Here is a 21,500-nt window from a genome sequence, read left to right as displayed (position 1 = left end):
ATTCAGACCAGCAATAGTTCCAGCATCTTTGGTAGCCTGACGCTGAGAATCATTGAAGTAAGCTGGTACTGTGACCACAGCATTGGTAACAGTCTTTCCCAGATAGGCTTCTGCAATTTCCTTCATCTTTCTCAGAACCATGGAGGACACCTCCTCTGGATAGAAACTTTTTGTCTCTCCTTTGTATTCTACTTGGACTTTGGGCCTGCCTGCATCATTCACCACCACAAAAGGCCAATGCTTCATATCAGACTGGACAACAGCATCATCAAACCTGCGTCCAATCAGACGCTTGGCATCAAAAACTGTGTTCGTGGGGTTCATTGCAACTTGATTTTTTGTGTCATCACCTATCAATCGTTCGGTGTCAGTAAAGGCAACATAACTTGGAGTGGTTCAGTTTCCCTGATCATTAGCAATTATCTCTACTTTTCCATGCTGGAAGACACCCACACAAGAGTAGGTGGTGCCAAGATCAATACCAACCGCAGGTCCCTTAGACATGGTTGCTTACTCGTAGAGCCGGCACGGATTAGGTAAGACACACAGAAGACCCAGAAGCTGCCACCGCGTTCAATGAGCCTCTCCTTCCTTTCTAAAGAACGTCATCTTGGTAATGTGCCTACCTTGTTTACCCCCTTTTGTCCCTCCAGCCATGGATGATGCCTGCTGCCAGCACTGGGCACTGAAGAAAGCCACGTGCAAGCACACAGTGTCACCCTATATTCATGAGTCCCAACTGCAAACAAGTCCCCAACCAGGGCAGCCAACCCCACCACATTTCTCCTACCAACTCTTTCTCTCACTTTCCTCAACTACTATTTTACTTTCAAAGCTCCACGCCTTCTGACCTCCACATCACCACCCACCCACCATGCCTGTTCTCCACAGGGAAGCCAACTCTCTCAACAACTTCCCTACCAGACTAGCTTTCATCCGTAGCAGCCCTCAGCTTCTTCCCTCCTGTAGAATCTTATTCCCTCCTCTCACCTAAGGCCAACCACTCCATTTAGGCTTTAGATTCCACTCTGTCCTAGCTTCTTGGGCTTTGTAATCAATTATCCCTTTCCTCTCCTGTTTAGTTGATCAGTTTCTCCCTTTCAGCCAGATCCTTCCCATCAGCACTTAAAGCACCCAATTCAACCTCACACGGCTCTAGCTACTGACCTAAACAGAAATTGTCCTCCTTGAGTGTCTTCAACCCATTCCTATCTGGCTTGGCCCCACCACTCAGTGAAAAGGCTCCATTTCAGGTCAATAAGATAATGACCTTTTCAATGCCAAATTCAAACCAGTAGACCTCTTGATGATACTGGCAATGTTCACCAATTTCCCCGGAAACATCCCTCATCCTGGCCTCCAAGACCAATACTTTCCCTTCTACTACCATGGTTTCTTCCTTTTTATAGATTTGTCTTCCTCCACCTATTGTTTAGGGTTCAAGCTCCTCAAAGCTTGACTTAGGCCTCTTCTTTTCAGTCTATACCCATAGAGGCAAGATAGGAACATAATTTAGTGAAGCAAAATTTCATTTCCCTCTCAACAGTGGAACTAGCAGGATAACTGGGAACAGATCTCAGGCACGGGGTAAGACGACAATAGGGAGTGGTATGGACTAGAATAAAACAGAGAGCCAAGGCTCCAACTGGAACAATTACTTGTCTCAAACCAAAAATCCTTATTTCTACACGAAAACTCATAACTATTAAATCTTGGCAATTATGTCAATTAAAATTATTTCTAGTGTAAGTAAAAGAAAACCTGGTTCAAATTAGGTTATACCAAAAAGAGAACTTATTCTCTTAACTGAAAAGCCTCAAGGTATAGCTTAGCACATGGTTTAATTGACATGATCAGGACCAGTTTCTCTATCTGGATTCCACGTCTTCTTAGTTGTCCCCATTCTAAGATAAACTCTACCCTATGGTAGCAAGGCAGTTGCTAGACCTCTAGCCGACATACTGCCAGGTTTAAGCAGAAAACGAGAAAATCGACTCCCCCACTTAGTCTCAAAATTCCCTCTGATTGGTATGATTTGGATTATAAACTCTTTCTCAACCAGCTATTGTGGCTAGGCAACCTGGAGACTGACTGGCCACCACTGGGTCACACGCTTTATTTGGAGTCAGAAACGGAACTATATCTGAAGCACAAAATCTGACATTAGAGGATATGAGAAAGGACGTTAAGGTGTTGCTACAGAAAGAGAAAATATATTCTGGGCAGCCAAAAAACATAAATATATGCTACATCAACTCATTCAAATAGGTTAAAAACACTACACAGGCCAAATAAAACAGGTTTCTGGCCGAAGGTGGCTCCTCAATTTCCATTTCCAATTCTCCTTTCTCTACTTGTTTCCTAGGTGATCTCATCCAAGACTGAGCCTTCACCTCCCATCTTTCTGAAAATGCCACATTTTCATCTCTGACTCACAAATTCAACTGCCTACTCAACATTATCACTTGGATGCTTCAAACTCATCTCAAAGTCATTTTGTCCAAATGAAATTCAGGATCTTTCTACCCCTTCACCCCTTTTCCCAAACTGGCCTTCCTCAAGAGTTCTTCTTGCAAGGGAACAGGTTGGTGAGGGGAGGTAATTTGTTTCTTCAGCACTAGCAGTTTTAAATAAGTAGCCATGTAAAACAATTCTGACATGAATATTGGTACTAAAAAATCTCCAGATGCATTTTAAAATCTTCAACAAAAACATTAGAAACTTTAAACAGAATTCCAAGGATGCAAATAACACATATAAATAAGTTGGGACCGTTAATATATGCTCTTTTAAAATCTTTGATTATTAACAATGTTTGAACTTGGTGACATCATATCCTATTAGGTGTAATACAGAATAGGGGTGCTTTATACTACAAATATCTCAAGATTGAACAGAAAGTTTCTTTTCTACTCATTAGATCAGGACCAATGTGACTGAGGTATTGTTCAAAAAGAAAAGAAAAATCTTTCAGGAAGTCAACTGTAAGGCTACACTGAAATCCTTTTGTTACTTCAGATATTCTAGGAAGATATTTAAGATCTTGATTCATCTAAATTCGCAATTTCTACTTTCTATCTCTTCCCATTTTTAAAACACATAGAAGTAAAGTTTCATTATAGCAAATACAAAGGGAGAGAGATAGTCAAGGGGTATCCAAAGTTGGTTTTATTTAGTTCTTTGTTACTACAGCCATAGGTTTCTAGCAAATATATTATATGATTTGATCCTGACTACAATCCAGGAGACTACATTTTGGCAAATATAATAAATCACTGATTATAAGATGGACCAATATTTTATGCCCCACTATACCGGGCAAAAAGCTATCACAAATTAAACCATGATACACGATATACAATAAAATACATTTTGTTTTCAGATATGCTAAAATTTAAAATAAACAACAATGTATGTCTTAGAATCTGTGAAAACTTTATCAGAAGCATCAGATCACAGGTAAGAAGTCAGAGGCTCAGAAGCTTACCCAAAGTTAAAGTTAATACATATGAGAATGGACTTGGCCCTACGGATCAGTTTCCTAATCTGTTCTCCCCTCAGTCCTGCTTCTGGGTCTGAATGAGCTCTACAGTTCCTTTGGGGCCCTAAAAACTTTTCTGGTACAAAGTTGGTAAAAGAAAAATTATAAATGAATCAACTTAGTAGGCACTTCTAAATTGACATGGATTCTAAGAATAATTTAGAACTTGTTTTTTTCCCTAACTCCTAGACAGCCCAGGAATACTGCTCGCTTAAACGGCAACATGTGCCAGGTGTATAAGAAAATGACTGTGTCATTAATTTCACTGCTAACTCAGTAGGGAGCAAGCTGACACAAAAACTTACAGTTGACTATTAATTCTAGATGTGATTCACAAGGTGATTTTCACTTAGGAAGTGTTATTATTGGGCATTTAGTCAAGCTAAGACTTTCTTCTGTAATAAACTATGACCATTTAATGATTTTGTTTGTTTCAAAAATGAACCATTTGGAAAGGTGCCATGTTAAATACCTAATTATGGCACAAACTAATGCAAAGCACAAGCATAAGCTTGATAGTTCTAATCAACCTGCACGAGAGGCCTGTGATTTTAACACCCAGCGTCCATTTAAAAGAAAATGCATTGCAAAAGCCAAGAAATTTTGGAGTGTAGCTCTAAGTAAGACAGACAGGCCTTCATGACAAGCCCTTTTAAAAATTAAATCTATTTTACATTTTGTATTCTCCATAACACCCACAGCAGTGTTTTTTTAAAAAAGTTTTTTATTAAATCATAACTGTGTACATTAATGCATTTATGGGGTACAATGTGCTAATTTGATATACAATCTGGAAAACTTACATAACAAATTGTTAGGGTTGTTAACATAACCAACACCTCATTTACTTATTTCTTGTGGTAAGACATTTATTCTCTACTCTTAATAGTTTTAAAATGCACCATCGTATTATGCACAAGAGACGAGGTCCCACCAAATACCCTCCCTCTTCCCGGCCTCCTCCCTCCCCTGCCACCTTCCTTCCCCTCTCCCTCCTCTTCCCTCTTTCTTTCTGGACTACACTTTTATCATTCATATGAAAGTATAGGTGTTATATATTGGTTTCATAATAGTATTGAGCACATTGAATACTTTTTCTTCCATTCTTGAGATATTTTACTAAGAAGAGTATGTTCCAGCTCCATCCAGGTAAACATAAAAGATGTGAAGTCTCCATCTTTTTTATGGCTGCATAGTATTCCACGGTATACATATACCACAATTTGTTAATCCATTCTTGGGTCAATGGGCACAGAGTAGTGTTTTAAACAAAGAAACTAGATAATAAGTGCACAGGATGAGATATATATTGAGGAAAATGACATTCCTTCTGTTTTCAAAAATGTTCCTTCTTCCCAGCTCTGTGCTAGTTTTGAAGAGAAATAGTCTGGCACATTCTTGGTGATGACTCCTCTGAGTCTGTCTTTATGTGAAAGGCATATCAAATTGAATACTGGAGGTCCTCAGAGAGCTGACAGTCAAACCAACAAGCAAACAAAATATCTGCAGGTGGCAGATGACCTTGAAGTATTCTTAGTAACTCAGCAACATAGTAAATGTCTTAACATCATGTCCAAGCAGCACTAGATATAGAATCAGGAGACCTAGTGTAGCCAGTTGCTAAATATCACCTTGGGCAAGTCACTTCTCTGAACCTGTTTTCTTACTTATTGTCTACCTGTCCTTCAGGACTACTGCAAAGGAAAAGGCAGAAGAAAATCTACAAACCTAAAAGCACTACTACAGTGTAAAGTACCATTAAGGACACCAGCAAGGGTCCTGTTGCCCAGAATACTGCAATGACTTCTTTTTGAGGTACCTTAGGATGAAGTTAGAGGACTCTTAAAACACAAATCCAATCATTCCATTCTCAGGCTTAAAGACTCCATATTGCCAAAAGATAAACACTCAACTAGAAACAAAAACATTCAACTGTTTAGCACAGGTGACAAGGCCCTAAAAAAAAAGAACTTCTTAAGAGCCTACTCGCTGGCTTTACTTTTCAAAGAACACATTTGTTGGCCTTTACATTTTTGATGGGGTATCTGGCTGTGATTATCCTGCCAAACCCAGGTCTCTACAGACTACTTTTATTGCACCTTCCATAATATTGTGAGGCTTTGAGCATCTGCAGGACAATGAGAATGAGAGTCAAAACCTTATTTTTATTAGTAGTCCTTATACCTAGTATAAAGCCCAACCTACAGCAGCTCAATAAATATTCCTTGAATGGCAGGCAAGAGAGATCCTTATTTGTGTACCACAAAAAGATGATGCCAAAGAGAGAATCTCAAGGGAGGACTGTCAACTGAAAAAAGGCTTGGAGGTCCTAGTAAAAATAATTCAAGTACACATATCTTATCCAAATCTCCTAAGGCCAGATATATTTTGGAATTCAGAATTTGACATTTTAGAAACATAATATGGTACATATACCTCATGGTCCCAGTAGGATCTAGGTCAGCACGCCAAACTCAAAAGCAATACAAACTTACAAATAATCCTACTAAATGAGATAAGTGAACAATATAAGTAGTCACATTCATTCAAGTCAGATTTTGCCACCAAATGACTAAGAAGAGTTTTCAAAGCCTTTTAGCTTTTGGAATTAGAAAGAGAATACTGGATCCATACACCATCTTTTCTCACTTCCTTAGAAATTGACTGTGGAAGGACTGATCTGTAGTTAGACAACAAGCAAAAATGGTTACACACCCAAATAGTAGCAGATTACAAAATACTTTGAGAAAGGGTTCAGAGGCACGTGAAAATGGTTGTCACTCCTGGTTAATGTTGCAGTCCCTTAGAACATTAAAAAAAAAAATGTTTCTTTAAAGAATCACTGGATCTAAAAGACCATGTTAGAAAAGCAGTGATACACAGATCAAGATATGAATGAATGGTGGACTCATTCATATGCCAAAATCTCAAACCAACCTGACTGGCTTCCATATCCAAATAGAACCAGTAATGCATAAATACAAAGACAGCTCATTTTACTGCGCTCTACTTTACTGTCTTTGCAGATACTGCATTTTTTACAAATTGAAGGTTTGTGGCAACCCTGTGTTAAGCAAGTCTCTCAGTGCCATTTTTCCCACAACATGGGCTTACTTTTTGTCCCTAGGTTATATTTTGATAATTCTTGCAATATTTCAAACTTTTTCTTTTTTCAAGACAGAGTCTCAAGCTGTCACCCTGGGTAGAGTGCTGCGGCGTTACAGCTCACAGCAAACTCAAACTCTTAGACTTAAGCAATTCTCTTGCCTCAGCCTCCCAAGTAGCTGGGACTACAGGCATCCGCCACAATGCTCGGCTATTTTGTTGTTGTAATTGTCATTGTTGTTTGGCAGGACTGGGCTGGATTTGAACCTGCCAGCTCCAGTGTATGTGGTGGGCGCCCTAGCCACTGAGCTACAGGCACTGAGCCATTTTTTCTTTATTATTATACCTGTTATTGTGATCTGTGATCAGTGGTCTCTCATGTTACTATTGTAATTGTTTTGGGGCACCCATATAAACAGCAAACTTAACTCATGAATGTTGTGTGTTGTGACTGTTCCACCAGCTAGTGGTTCCCCCATTTCTTTCCCTCTCTTCAGGCCTCCCTATTTCTTGAAACACAATAATATTGAAATCAGACCAAGTAACAAGCCTACAAAAGCCTCCAAATGTTCAAGTCAAAAGAATAGTTGCATATCTCTTACTTTTAATTAAAAGCTAGAAAGAATTAAGCTTAGTGAGGAAGGCATGCTCAAAGGCAAGACAGGCTGAAAGCTAGGTCTCTTGCAATGGTAGCCAGGTTGTGAATGCAAAAAATAAGTTCTGAAAGGAAATTTAAAGTAGACTCTGGTGAACACATGAATGACGGGGAAGCAAAATAACCTTACTTCTGATATGGGAGAAGTTTGAATGGTGTGGTTACAAGAACAAACCAGCCACAACATTCTTTTAAGCCAAAGGATAATCTACAAGCAATTCTCCAACTCTCCTTAATTCCATGAATACAGAGAGATGAGGAAGCTGCAAAAGAAAAGTTTGAAGATAGCAGAGAGTTGCATGAGATTTAAGGAAAGAAGATGTCTCCATAACACGAGAATAGAAGGTGAAGCAGCAAGTGCTGATATGGAACCTGCAGCTGGTTATCCAGAAGATTTAGCTAAGATAATTGATGAAGCCTGCTATACTAAACAACAGGTTTTTAATGTAGATGAAAGAGCCTTCCAGGGAAAGAAGATGCCACCTCCTCTAGGACTTTCATAGCCAGAGAGGAAAAGGTAATGCCTAGCTTCAGACCTCCAAAGGACAAGCTGACTCTCTCACAAGTGGCTAACGTAGCTGGTGATTTTAGGTTGAAGTCAATGCCCATTTACCATTCTAAAATCCTAGGGCCCAAAAGCATTATGCTAAACCTATTCTGCTTGTGCTCTATAAATGGCACAGCAAAGCCTGGATGACAGCACATCTGTTTGCAGCGTGGTTATTGATTACTTTAAGTCCACTGTTGAGACCTACTGCTCAGAAAATAAGATTCCTTTCAAAATATTACTGCTCATTGACAATCCACCTGGTCACCCAAGAGCTTTGGGATATATAACTAGATTAATGTTGATTTCATGCCTGCTAACACAACATCCATTCTGAAGCCCAGGGATCAAAGAGAAAATTTGACTTTCAAGTCTAATTATTGAGAGAAAAACTTCTGTTAGGCTATAGCTGCCACAGATCCCTCTGATAGATCTGGGCAAAGCCAACTGAAAACCTTCTAGATACCTGTAAGAACATTTGTGATTCATGGGAAGACATCAAAATATCACCATTGGAGTTTGAAAGTATTTGATTCCAATCCTTTGAGGGGTTCAAACCTTCAGTAGGGGAAGTTATTGGAGATGAGGTAGAAATAATGAGAGAACTAGAATTAGTGGTAGAGGTGTGACTAAATTGCTGCAATTGCATAATCCAACTTGAACAAATAAAGAGTTGCTTCTTATGGACAAACAAAACGATATATTGAGGTGGGATCTACCCCGGTGAAGATGCTGTGAACATTACTGAAATAACAACAAAGGATTTACAATATTACATACACTGAGTTGGTAAAGCAATGGTAGAGTTGAAGAGGACTGATTCCAATTTTGAAAGACGTCCTACTGTGGGGGAAAAAATAGCAGAGAAATATTTTACAAAAGGAAAAGACAATTGATGCAGCAGACTTCATTGCTGTCTTAGTTTAAGAAATTGCCACCCTGGTAGGTCAACAGCCATTAACATCCAGGCAGGACCTCTCTACCAGAAAATAGATTAGGACTCACTGAAGGCTCAGATCACCATTAGCAATTTTTTTTTTTTTTTTTTGTGAGACAAAAAAACCCTTCATAGAGTACCACCCTCACAGCAACCTCAAACCCTTCACAGAGTACCACCCTCACAGCAACCTCAAACTCTTGGGCTTAAATAATTCTCTTGCCTCATCCTCCCAATTAGCAGGGACTACAGGCACTGGCCACAACATCTGGCTATTTTTTAGAGATGGGGGGGGGTCTCACCCTTGCTCAAGCTGGTCTTGAACTCATGAGCTCAGGCAATCCACCCACCTTCGCATTCCAGAGTGCTATGATTATAGGCATGAGTCACTACCATTAGCATTTTTTAGCAAAAAAAAAAAAAAAAGGATCTTTTTCATTCAGATATGTCCTTTTTTTTGTTTGAGACAGAGTCTCACTTTGTCACCCTTGGTAGAATGCCATGGTGTCATAGCTCACAGCAACCTCAAACTCTTGGGCTCAAGCAATTCTTTTGCCTCAGTCTCCAAGTAGATGGGCCTACAGGCGCCCGCCACAGTGACCAGCTATTTTTAGAGATTAGATCTCACTCTGGCTCAGGCTGACCTCAAACCTGTGAGCTTAGGCAATCTGCCTGCCTCAGCCTCCCAGAGTGCTAGGACTACAGGGTTGAGCTACCATGCCTGGTCTTATATTGTTTCTTAACATACATGCTTAATAGACTATACTATAGTATAAACATAACTTTTATAAGCACTAGGAAACAAAAATTCATGTAACTCACTTTATTGCAATATTAGCCTTCTTGCACTGATGTGGAATTAAACCCACAATATATCCATGGTATGCTTGTATATAAATTAATACTCTTTTAAATACCCAGAAAAACTTCCATATAATGTCTCATGTGAAAAATTTCTTTTAGAACTACGTGCTGACAGGAATATAAAGCTTTGCCTGAGAAACTGGTAGGTGCTTTACTTTCTAAAAAGATAAACTACATAATTACAAAGAAGAAAAAGCAAGGATAATTCCATTTACAATTAATCCCAACACCTGGACACCTATTTTGTGGTTACCTATGACTCTATGAGTTCTTATTTCAGGGAGCAGGATTCTGCCTGAGAACATTTATAAAAGGCACTACTTGATTTTATCACACACCAGAGGCCAATAATAACAGAATTAGCTAGCATTTACCCTACTGAGCCTTCATTGCATGCAAGGCAGGGAGCTGAGTACTTTGAAAGTCTCAATTAATCCTTGCATTAGTAATAGAACCTATTTAGTAAAGTTACTATCCCACTTGATACATAAAGAACTGGATATTTCAAGAAAGATTCCAGAGCTTTCTAGAAGGAAAGCTAAATGACTGTGATGTCATCCTTTGCCAATTATTTGGGGTTGACACTGAAATAAATGGCACAGGTAAGCCTCCTTCTCCAAAACACACACGTCTATTCTCTAATATCCATCTCAGAGATCACGGAGCAAAAACAACTCTGATCCACACCAAAAGCCTTTCCCACATATCCCAGCTAAAAATGTATTTTCTCCCTCTCTCCCTTCTCAGAAATTCTTGAGTGTGCCCCCAACTGCTCATCCATCCATCCCCTTCTGGGTGCCTAAGTTATATCAGGCACTGTGCTGGGGATAAATAGTGTACAAGTTACAGCTTCAGCTTTCAAATTTTCAGTTGAGGTGTGTAAGCAAAGAATCAGACTTGAGCACAGTAAGTTACACATGACTCAGGGGTAGAAGAGACCATCTTTGCCTGGGGTAGAAGTTCAATGTTCAAAAAGGCTTCCAAGAGGTGGTGATCCTTGACTAAGTCTGAGGAACAATGGCCAAGATACAAGATAGATGAGGAGGTCAAGGCCACTGCAACACTTCAAGCCCTTCAGAACAGTATAAATGACAATGGAGAGAGTAAGTTGGGAAAGAGGGGTGGAGAGGTTCAACAGGCTGGAGGAGCAAAGGTGAACAGCCCCAGTACTCCAAATCCAGTCTGACCAAGGCCTTACACAGCACTGTGCCCTTTAAAGGGAGAAAACAGCAGGCCTGGGAGCAGCCAAATGGGCAAAGGAAGCCAAGGTGCTCATCAGCTCACCAGGCGAGCTTGGCCACTTCCTTCCCAGCTCTCGTCTCAGCACCTGCATTCCACTACAAGCCTTCGATGTTCTAATAGCAAGTCTCTTGCCCTTTTTTGAGGCCAATATCTGCCAATTATTCATGACTCTAAGACCTTGAGTTGAGGACATGACACGACTCCCTCAAGGGTACTTCATTCCCAGAAGCAGAACACAAAACGGTCACTGTGCTGGGTAGGGAAAGAGGAGAATTGATTTTAAACAGCTTGTAAAAGGAAATAGCTAGATCATAGATGACCAGTTACATATAGCTTCAATATGCACCTGAACACCAACACACAGTAAAGGCTGACAACACTGATCAGCTCTAATCCGCTCCTCTTGGGTCTAAAGGATGTAATCCTCACGATTTCTGAAACTGCTGTGGCCTGTCTTCATCTGACTCATGGATTCCCACCTCTTCTCCAAAAGAAAGAACAAAATCCTGCTGTTATGTAACATGTTCTTTATTTTTAATTAAGGTGGATTTAAACTGTTATGAGAATTTCCTGACACCCTATATGATAATTAATCAGACACATTCTGATTTCCTACACAAACTCAGAGTGGAAAAAAAAAAATCACAAGCTCAGGCATTTGTTCCTCATAAAGACCCAGATGATAGAGAAGGGACAGTATGTTTCAATATATACCACCTACTATAAGTAGAAATTTGGCTAGATAAGACACAAAATATTAGTATACTTCAAAATTAATTTTTATATACACCAATAATATTGCCAAATTCAGTAAATATTATTTATAGAACTGTAAATATTTATATAACTTTAGAACAAGATAAAACCATTGCTTAGTGCTCCCCTTCTACTGAACAAATTAAAGCTTTGGCTAACATAAAGCAAGGAAACCATATCTAAAACAGAAAGATCTTAAACCGAAAGTTAGATTTTAAAATAAAGAGTCTCAGAAATATTTTAATATTCTAGAAAATCACAATGAGCCAAGGAATCAAGAGATTGGAATCACGAGTCCTAGATTTACTACTGATTCACGGTAGGACTGTACAGACTCAGTTTCCTAACCTGGAAAACAGAGGTATGTAGGAAGCTGAGAGTATGAGATGAAGACAAAATGGTTAACTAGACATCTAAGGCCTTTTCTTGCTTAAAAACCATGGTTTTTTTTTTTTTTTTATCACAGACACAGAACAGATCCTTTCTAGGAAGAGATGGGTTCCCTGTTTCAATTATAAGATAAAAGCTTTTTTTAAAAAAATCAAAGAAAATAGAGGACAATAAATCTGCTTCAATCATCTTAGCACAGGAGTAAACTTCTGCTTTTATGAAAATGTCAGTTTATGAAATAAAAATGAACAAGTAATACCAAATATTTTGAAAGATGCCTAGATGGATCTTCCAAGGAATTTTTTTGCTCAGTTTTATATCTCCCAATGTAGAAGATGAACAAGGATATTCTGGCATGTGCTATTATTCCCATTATCTCTAGTTATTTTAAGAGAGTAACAATTTAAGAGAATAACAGTGCTATTACCAATACCATGCTTAGAAAAGCAGATCAACACAGTAGAATAGGTATACCACAAGGTTACTCTCAGCCCTAAGGAAAAACCTAAGAAATGCCCTGCTTCCAGCTAAAGGATGAAACGGATGAGGGTATCATTCATTATGTTTTAAAAGAAAACAAAGAGTGGAAAATACAGAATAAATATAATGTAAAGACAGAAATACAGACAGAAAGAATGTTCAAAGTGACAGAAAAAAATAGTCTTGAAATATAAAACATATTAATACAATGGATGCAAATAAGAAAAAAAAAAAAAACTAAGAGGCAAATTGTGTTGAACAAAGCCCAAACAAGGTGCAGGCATTCTATTCTTCAGGCATAAAGCACTGTGGGAATACTGCTGCAAATGACAACGACCACACTGGAATTATCCTCTCTGGTCTTCAAGAAGGTGAGTGGTGAGTCCTGTCATCTCACATTGCTCCACCTTGAGGACTGAGATTAAGAAATCACCTGTCTTCAGCCCACTCAGCACCCAGGGCTAATTAAGAGCCTTGAGCACCCCAGGAACTGAACTCTAAAAACAATCTCAATAAATCAGAAACTCGATCTAAACTATCTTTCACTCATCTCTCCTCAAGTCTTTAGAATCACATCAACCAAAAACACACCCACTGACTCACCATTTTACAGAAGGATTGGGTGAAGAAAAGAAACAGGTATTTACCTAAGAATGAGCACTCACCCAAGAAAGATATCTCATCTACCAGTCAACTGTCATCATGGGGCTGTGCCCTCTGGGCTGCAGTGCCCACTAGTGGTGGGGAGGACCACAGGGGAAACAAGTGCAGATGGACAGAATCTTAGAATTAACTTAAAACCCTTGACATTTCAGTTATTAAACATGACCCTCACAGCCACCCCAGAAAGCTGGTGTTACTAAGCTCATCCCACAGATGGAGAAACTGAGGATCTGAAGGGTTGATTCCAGCATAAATGGAAAAATACAAATTTCTCAGTATTGAGAGGTTAACAATGATCTGGAAGTAGTTCCTGAAAATTCAAGACACCTCTCTATAGGACTCTACTCCAACTAGGGACCTTTTCTCTTATCCCAGTTACACCCAGTACACTAACTGCTGCTTCCCACCAAGCACACATGCCATCATTCTAAAGAAACTCAGCCTACTCAAATACATTAAACAAAAGTTAACCAAGTCCTACTATGAGGCAGGGTGAGGATTCAAACTTAATTTAGAAAAAGACCCTGCTATCAAACAGTCTACAATCTACTTGAGGATCGTCCATAAGAATGGCACCACAACCATTCAACCATGCAAGCTAGAGACCGAGGAGTTGTCTCTGGTGCCTCCGTCCTTCTCACCTCACCCTTTCCAAACCATTGACACATCCAGCCATATCGTGTCTTTCCATTTCTCGATACCTCCACCCGGGTCAAGGTATCCACATTTCTTCTTATACTACTGCAAAATCTTATAAACTAGTCCATCCATATCTTCCCTTGGACCTCTATTATCCACCCACCCATTTCCTTTATTGCAACCAAAGTGAATCTTCTCCATCTCATCACTTCAAATTCATGTTAGAAACCCTCACAGCTCCTGGGAAAAAGCTGTCTCATACCCGTTATCCCCATAGGGGCCTCCCAGCCACACAGGCCTTTTATTGCCCCTCACTCATACCAATGTCCCTCCCACCACAGGGCCTCTGTACATTCTGCCACCTCTGTAATGCAATCTCCCCCCTCTTTAACTCCGACCCATCCTTCAGATCTCAGTTCATCATCACTCCCTTAGGAAAGCTGCCCTGATTTCCTTGACTAGCCCATGTCCCCTCAAACATGTATACCCATGGAACACTTAAGTTGTCATGTAATATTTTATGAATTATTTTTGAATCCAGATACTTAAAAAAATCTATAAAAGAAGAAAAATTGTATGGTTTTCCTCACCATGGAAAATCTTTTTTACATGAAGTGCATACTGGTGCTGAAAGAAAAGACAGAGATAAGGTCAATACAAAACAAAGATGAAAAAGGTGCCTGCAGAAGCTGCAGATAAACAGCTCTGCAGGGTTTTAAAGAAGGAATTCCCTGGGGTCTCTTCACCTCAACATAGCACTGTGTCATCATGTCCCTTGTGGCTCTGCATAGGAGCATGGCCTTAAAAGTCTGCTTTAGATAAAGACAGAGGAAGGAGGTATTGGTAATACCCACAAACCTACTGAAAGAGTTGTTCTCAGTAAAAATGCTCCCTAACATCCTGGGACAAGTACCAAACCTTTCTACGGAAGCCTTTCTGGATATAGATCATCACCCTGTGAGAAGCTGCATACCTTCCCCCATTCTTTAAAATGTCAATGGAGTCTCTCTCCTTCAAAAACATGTTTCTTCTCAAAATCCTCTACAGTTAATTTCTCTATCCCTCACCTAAGCGGAGCATATTTAAAACACAGAAGTTACTCATCTTGATGTACTTCCTATTAATAAGTGTCTGATCTCTCTTTTGATAATCGGTTTCTCTGGAATAGCCCCAGGTTCTGGCCACACTCACCAGTCACTCACAGCCTCAATGCAGCATGGTGTGGTCGGACCCTGGGACCAAGGGCCAACTTCTCTGAGCCTTGGTTTCTGATTCTGAAAAACACGGCTAATAACAGCAACAATCCCCTTAGGAAAGTTGAAAGAATTCACAAAATGTCCTTGGCACCATTGCCTGGCACACTACATGCATGCAACCATTAACTATTGATAGAATTAATATCACATGGAGGACGCCTCAGGTATTCACCGAAGTGAGCTCCTTGTTCCTAAACCAAAGGCTTATAAAAAAACTTCTTTGACAACTTCTGGGAAGAAAAGCACTTTAGACAGCTGCACCTGTAAGGTAACATGGCTGTCTACAGGGAGAGAGTGTTTACCCTACCTCTGCCAAATACAGCAGTGGAAGCTGACCTACATCCTCCTTACACATCCAGGAACTAGTCATTAGTTACACCCACTCAAAAAATAAGGATGTGGGAGGTCCTTTACCCCTCCTAGCACAACGTACACTTTGTGTTACTCAGTACACAGTGAAATGCAAAATACAAAGTACTATTTATAAGTTTCTTCCTTTTGGCAGGCGGCGAATCATAAGTTCAAACGTCCACCTGTCACGTCCAGTTCTGATCTGTACAACCTACACACGTGGATAGGGTAACATAATCCAGTAGGAAAATGGATTTAGAAGGCCACATCAGATATTTACAGCCACCGGGGGGACAACTGCTCCCTAGGAACACCAGCTCTTCACACCTGCTGGGGAATCTGCTCCAGCAACGAAACATGGGATAGGGAGTATCTTACCAGAGGAGGGTTTCATTACAACGTTCTCATATTCTGTTTCTTAGAAACTTCACTTTGTCTAGGGAAAATAGTGTGAAAATGAAGTAGAACTATAATCTGCATAGGAAATTTGACTCTCGTAAGTACCCATGGCACAGTACTCTGCCACAAAACCTAAGGATGTGCAGGATTAAAGGTGTCACCAAGAAAGAAACCACCAAAGGAAGAAACTATTCAACCATGAAGCCTCAAGAGAAGTCCAGAGGCTTCTTTGCTACTGCTTTAAACCAGAAAAATAGCTTGTAGTTCTGCTTTCCTTGGCCTTAGCTTTTAGTCAACGGCTTCCTCTCGATAGAAGAGGGCCAGGCGGGTGGGTCCGTGAGCCAGCCGGCATGAGGATGAGCCACTGGGATGGTGACCTGTGTTTTTGTGTGCTTCCTGGGTTCCTCCCACCACAGGGGAAACTGAATACTCCAGGATCTATCTGAAGGCAATCCATCTAGGCATTCTTTTCTCCACACCAAAGACATTAACCCACTGTGTCTCAGGAAAAACCAATGGGGGATTTTAAGAACTAAGCAATACTCTGTTTCTACTGGTCAGATTTCATACAACTATCTATCCAAACACTTTTTTTACACAGAATATAATTTCCAACGTTGATATATCTTAAATTATTTCTTGGCTAGGCATTTGCCAGTTAGGAAGAAAAAGGAGCCGTAAGGCCTGTGGATCAGACGATGAAGCCCAGGCAGGACACTGCAAGCCCTTAAAGAGGCCCTGTGACCAGCAGGACCCCAGGAATCATGTTTGGGAAGAAGGAGGGGCCTGAAGCCTGACACAGTCTAAGTGGAGCTGCTGTCCCCACACAGCTCCATCCCACAGAGGCCTGAGGCCAAGCCGAGTTCCCAGGAAACCAGACCTTCACCCTCAGCACATGTTTTTCTGCCTATGACAGTTTTGTAATTCCTTCAACACTTGTCAGAGCAGAGGCAGAGTGGGGAAAAGGAAAAGGTAAGACAGTGAAGTCTGACTCCTAAACTGTGTCCTTTTTCTTGCTGTAAACCCCTGACGTTTCATCTATAAAATGAGAATACTCAAAATGGTAAATACCTCATCAATTATTGTCCAGATTAAGAGAACTGACAAAATCAGTGCCTTCCTCTCTCCTGCTGAAAGCACACGTCGTGAGAATAAGATGGAGTCAGACAGCTGGTCTGGTCAATTTAGGTCCTATGGGACTTCACCTCATGTCTCCCATTCCTGCTGTTTTGTAAATTTGCTTTAACCTAAAAGTATATATCTTGTGTAGTTTAGGGCAATTAATTCAGAAGATTAACTTTTAGATGGGAAAGTTATTTTGGGTCATGGGTTATGCTGATTATTATTGTTGAGGATAAAGATTAACATGATTTTTACTTTAAACTTTTAGGTATAAAACTATGATTTTTGAAAATGAAAGAACAGAACAGTCTTAGAGAGACTACTTTCCCTGTTCTCCAGAATCCTGGCCTTCTAGCAAAGTCTGGTGAACGTATCCCCATCTCTGCATATTGGCTGACAGTGACAGGTGGCCGGATTCTCTTCATCCGGCAACATTTCTGGTGATCACAGGTGGACCCCTAGACTGCTCTGGTAAGTGCTGTATGAGGGAAGCCTAGTGGTCAACTGAACAGATGGGCCCGGGAGTGCAGAACTTCAACCCTCCTTGCAGCACTGCCAGGAGATTTCTCCTGAGAGTCTTGGGGCTCTGCTCTCATGCACCTGCTGTCACTAATCACCTGCTTTATTCTGGTCACATGCTGAGAACTTTAGTTCTTGTCAGTTGTGGTTTTGTTCTCGAGAAATCTGGTGTTTTTATGTCTAATCTGCATAATGGGAGCTCAACCTCAATGACAGTCCATTGGGGCATATTCTGTCCGGTTGGTCTAGTATGGGTATCCTCCTGTAACTAAAAGGCAGTGAAATTCTACCATAACACAGACCAGCTGATGTATCATCTGGATTCTAGAAAAAAATGGCCTTTGAATGGATCCTTGAATTATTATAATCATGTTACATTGTTTAAAAAAACAAGTCTGGTTAAAAAACTTAGGTTTGTTCTTTCTTAGTAGAATTTATGAGTTTAAAAACAACAAGTAAAACTATTTTTATATATCTAACTTACAGGGTACAAAAATAGTTAACAGAAAAATAACTTAAAATAACTGCTGAGATAAATTAATGAACAGATTAATAGTCTAGACAAAAATGTATGTTTAAAAGTCAGCAAATATAAATTCTGTCTTTATGTGTGTTTGTGTATCTATATGTGTCTATATATTTCACTACCCAAATAGGGAAGAGCCTAATTGGCTTTAAAAAAGTAAGAACAAGCAAGCACTTAATATTTATGAGGAAAACAGGAAGGAACTCAAATGCTTTTTGCTCAGGTGACTTTAGTATTCTTTGATAAGTAAAAATAGTTTTAAAAATGTTATTAAGCTTCAGATGTTCAAAGATTATAGAAGTGTCACCTCTGTAACATTTCTAAATTTTAGTAGATTTCATTGTGAGCTTATGTTCTTGATTTTGAGGCTCTGAATTCAGACAGGTGTCTATGGTGAGGGCTGGGGACACGTTCTCCTTGCCTGGGCCAAAAGCTGCAGAGCACAGTCTAGCCCATATGGCCCCTTCTTCCCTGCTCCAACTTTGCCCCCTGGCTATTCTGGGAGAAACTGAATCCTCCAGTCTTCCTGCTGTCTTGAACTCTGTACCTGGCAAATGAATTAAGGACACAGATAGGTCCTATTCTTTGATGCCATTTTTGATGCCACGTGGCTATGTGAGACTCAGGAGGACCTAAGGGATGGTGTCTATGTTGTGGTATCTATCTTTTCAGTAACTTAAAACCTTAAAGTCATGTTATGTTCCATAAAATGTCCGAGTCATTTGTAAGAGATTTGATGCTAACCGTAAGAGTGGTGGGGAAAAAACTACAAAAGCCTCAGGGCTCAACAAAGATCGCTTGACTTGCTAGCCCAGGTACTCCTAGAAAATCAGTGCTAGATTTCCTATTGACTACACTGGAAGGAATCTGTGCAGTATCCACTATGTCTATATAGATACCTCAGGAGAAATTAAAACCTGAATAAAAAATTTCCCAGGAAGTGGTGTGGCTGCAACAGGGCCTTATAAGTGGCCCACACCCAATTGAGTTTCAGGAATATTAACTTGGATTGCCCAGAACTTTAGAGCAATTCTATAAGGACTCTTAAAACTAAGTATTATCTTAACAACTGTGCTAAGGCTGTAAATAAGAACGCTAATGTTCTCATCGTGCAAACCTTAGCTTCAAAACCCAGAGCTTACAGATATTTGTAGGTGACTACTAAATGGGTTCATCCTCTTACCCTGGATACAACCTTGACTCCGTCAGTGTAAAGAAGCCAGAGGCCTCTGTTTACTTCTTTACCCTGGAGCAGTTTTTGAGATAGAGCTTCCAGGTCCTAATAATGGACCAATAACGGACCAATAACATTCCAATAATGGACTCACCCAGATCAAAGACCTTGCACTGGCTTTAGACCCGCCACTCAAGATGGCCCTTGGACTTTACAAGGCCTCCAGCAGATGACCTTTGATCTTTGTCACGATACATCCTGCCACCTCCTGACCTATAGTATGCCATGCCAACACTCTGAATTACCAAAAAAGAGACCCCTTGCTCTGCTTTGTAAAACCTACATACATTCCAGACAGTGATCAGCTTCTCCTAAAAACTTAAGACCTGACAAAAAAATCCAGGGAAAGTGTACCGGCCCCTGGGACATCCTACTTGTGACCCCTACAATGAACAAGTGTCTAAATTACATCACTTCCACATCTAGCCTTATCCCCCTAAAAAAGCTAGCAAACTCAAACTGGACGGAACCATGCAAACATGAGGTTTAAAACCTTCAGTTGTCAGGACAGAAAGTATATTATTTTTGGACATCTTTATTTGTTATTATATCTAATGTGCCCTTGGTGTCTTTTGTTAACTGTACTACACATTCTTAGTGTAACTTTAAACCTATCCCTCACCCGAATAAGTTCAATCCCTGGACAAATACAATAAATCATAATTATTTCTATTTAAAATCTATTTCATAGACATGAAAGGTGATAATAGGAGTGAGGAATGAAAGCCCATGTAGTGAGAGTAAGATAGAGTCAGTCAGGCTAGGGCTGAGACGACACAGCTGACCTTCACCTCCTGCATCCTGTTCTTGAATTTACATATTTTATAAATTCAGCTTTAACCTAAAAGTGTATATCTTGAGTAGTTTAGGGCAATTGATTTAGAAGATTAACTTTGAAATTGGAATGTTGTTTTGGGTCATGGGTTATGCCAATTATTGCTGGATGTGATTTTTACTTTAAACTTTTATGTATAAAACTATGATTCTGAAAGTTGAAGAACAGAGCCATCTTGGAAAGACTACTCTCGCTGTTCTCCAGAATCACTGGCCTTCTGACAAAGTTTGGTAGACCTATCCCTGTCTCTGCATACTGGCTGACAGGGACAGGTGGCTGGACCCTCTTCAGTTACCCTCCAGTAACATTTCAAATATCTGCAGTCTTCACCTAAGAATGGAAGTTGCATCCCTTTTACACACAAGTCTCATAAATAATGCTTTCCTTTTTTTCCCCCATGTTTAGTCATCCCTGAAGCATGCTCCTTATTCATGGGACTGGGCTCTGAGAGGTCTTTTGCTATTTTCCAAATCACATACAGGCTCAAAAGTCATTTTGAAAGCAGCTAAAATATTTTAAAGGATATACACTGAAAGCAATTCCAAAACGTTTTCAGCCATACTTTTGTAGCTGGTTTATATCCAGAGTGACTTCTACAAAAGGCAAATTCATCTGCAGGTTACAAGGCTCTAAGCTTTCAGTGGTTTCACAACTTTACAATTGCCCTGGGCCCTGTGCCCTTAGTTTCCTTGCTAAAAGGCTGTATGCTTCTACATACCATTCCTGTCCTCCTCCTCCTACCCCTGAAACACTTGAGCATACAAATCACTATTAGTGACAGGTATCCCCCATGACTGTAGATTTCAACACTTTTTACAAATGTTCCAGGGATCTCTTTTTGTGTTTTTAAAAAAGAACACCCAATTGAAAAATAAGCAAGAGACTTTTCACCAAAAATATCTATATTGGTCTAGGCATGGTGACTCACATCTATAATCCCAGCACTTTGGAAGCCTGAGACAGGAGGATGCTTGAGCCTCCGAGTTCAAGGCCAGCATGGGCAGCATAGTGAGGTCAAGTCTCTATAAAAAATTTTAAAAAGTAATGGAGGGGCAGTGGTACACAACTGTGGTCTCAGCTACTTGGGAGGCCGAGTCAGGAGGATTGCTTGAACCCAGGAGTTCAAAGCTGCAGTGAGCTATCATCACTGCACTCCAGCCTGGCTGACAGAGTGAGAACCTGTCTCTTAATAAAAAAAAAAAATCCAAATTGCCAATACATACATACATAGACGCCCAATTCCAAATGGCAAAAAGAGAGACGTAAATTAAAACCATAATCATAGACCCCCTATACAACTATCAGAATGGTTAAAGTTAAAATAACTTCTTACACTAAGAGTCGGCAAGAATGTAGAGGAACAGAACCCTTAACTCACATCTGATAGGAGCGTAAAGGCCACACTGGAGAACTAACTGTTCAGCTGTACCTATAAAAGC

At 40.1% G+C, this 21,500-nt stretch overlaps 1 protein-coding gene and 1 pseudogene across 1 annotated transcript in view; both read right to left on the bottom strand.

Moving 5' to 3' along the window:
- STXBP6 (syntaxin binding protein 6) overlaps positions 1-21,500 on the bottom strand; it is a 254,299-nt gene that overhangs the window by 220,391 nt on the left and 12,408 nt on the right. The window lies entirely within an intron of this gene.
- Positions 7-552, bottom strand: LOC100941145 (annotated as a pseudogene).

This window comes from Otolemur garnettii, unplaced genomic scaffold (assembly GCF_000181295.1).
Source record: "Otolemur garnettii isolate 467f Iridium unplaced genomic scaffold, OtoGar3 scaffold00052, whole genome shotgun sequence".
NCBI lineage: Eukaryota > Metazoa > Chordata > Mammalia > Primates > Galagidae > Otolemur > Otolemur garnettii.
Note: the sequence above shows the minus strand (reverse complement) of the source record. Positions and strands in the feature narration are given on the sequence as shown.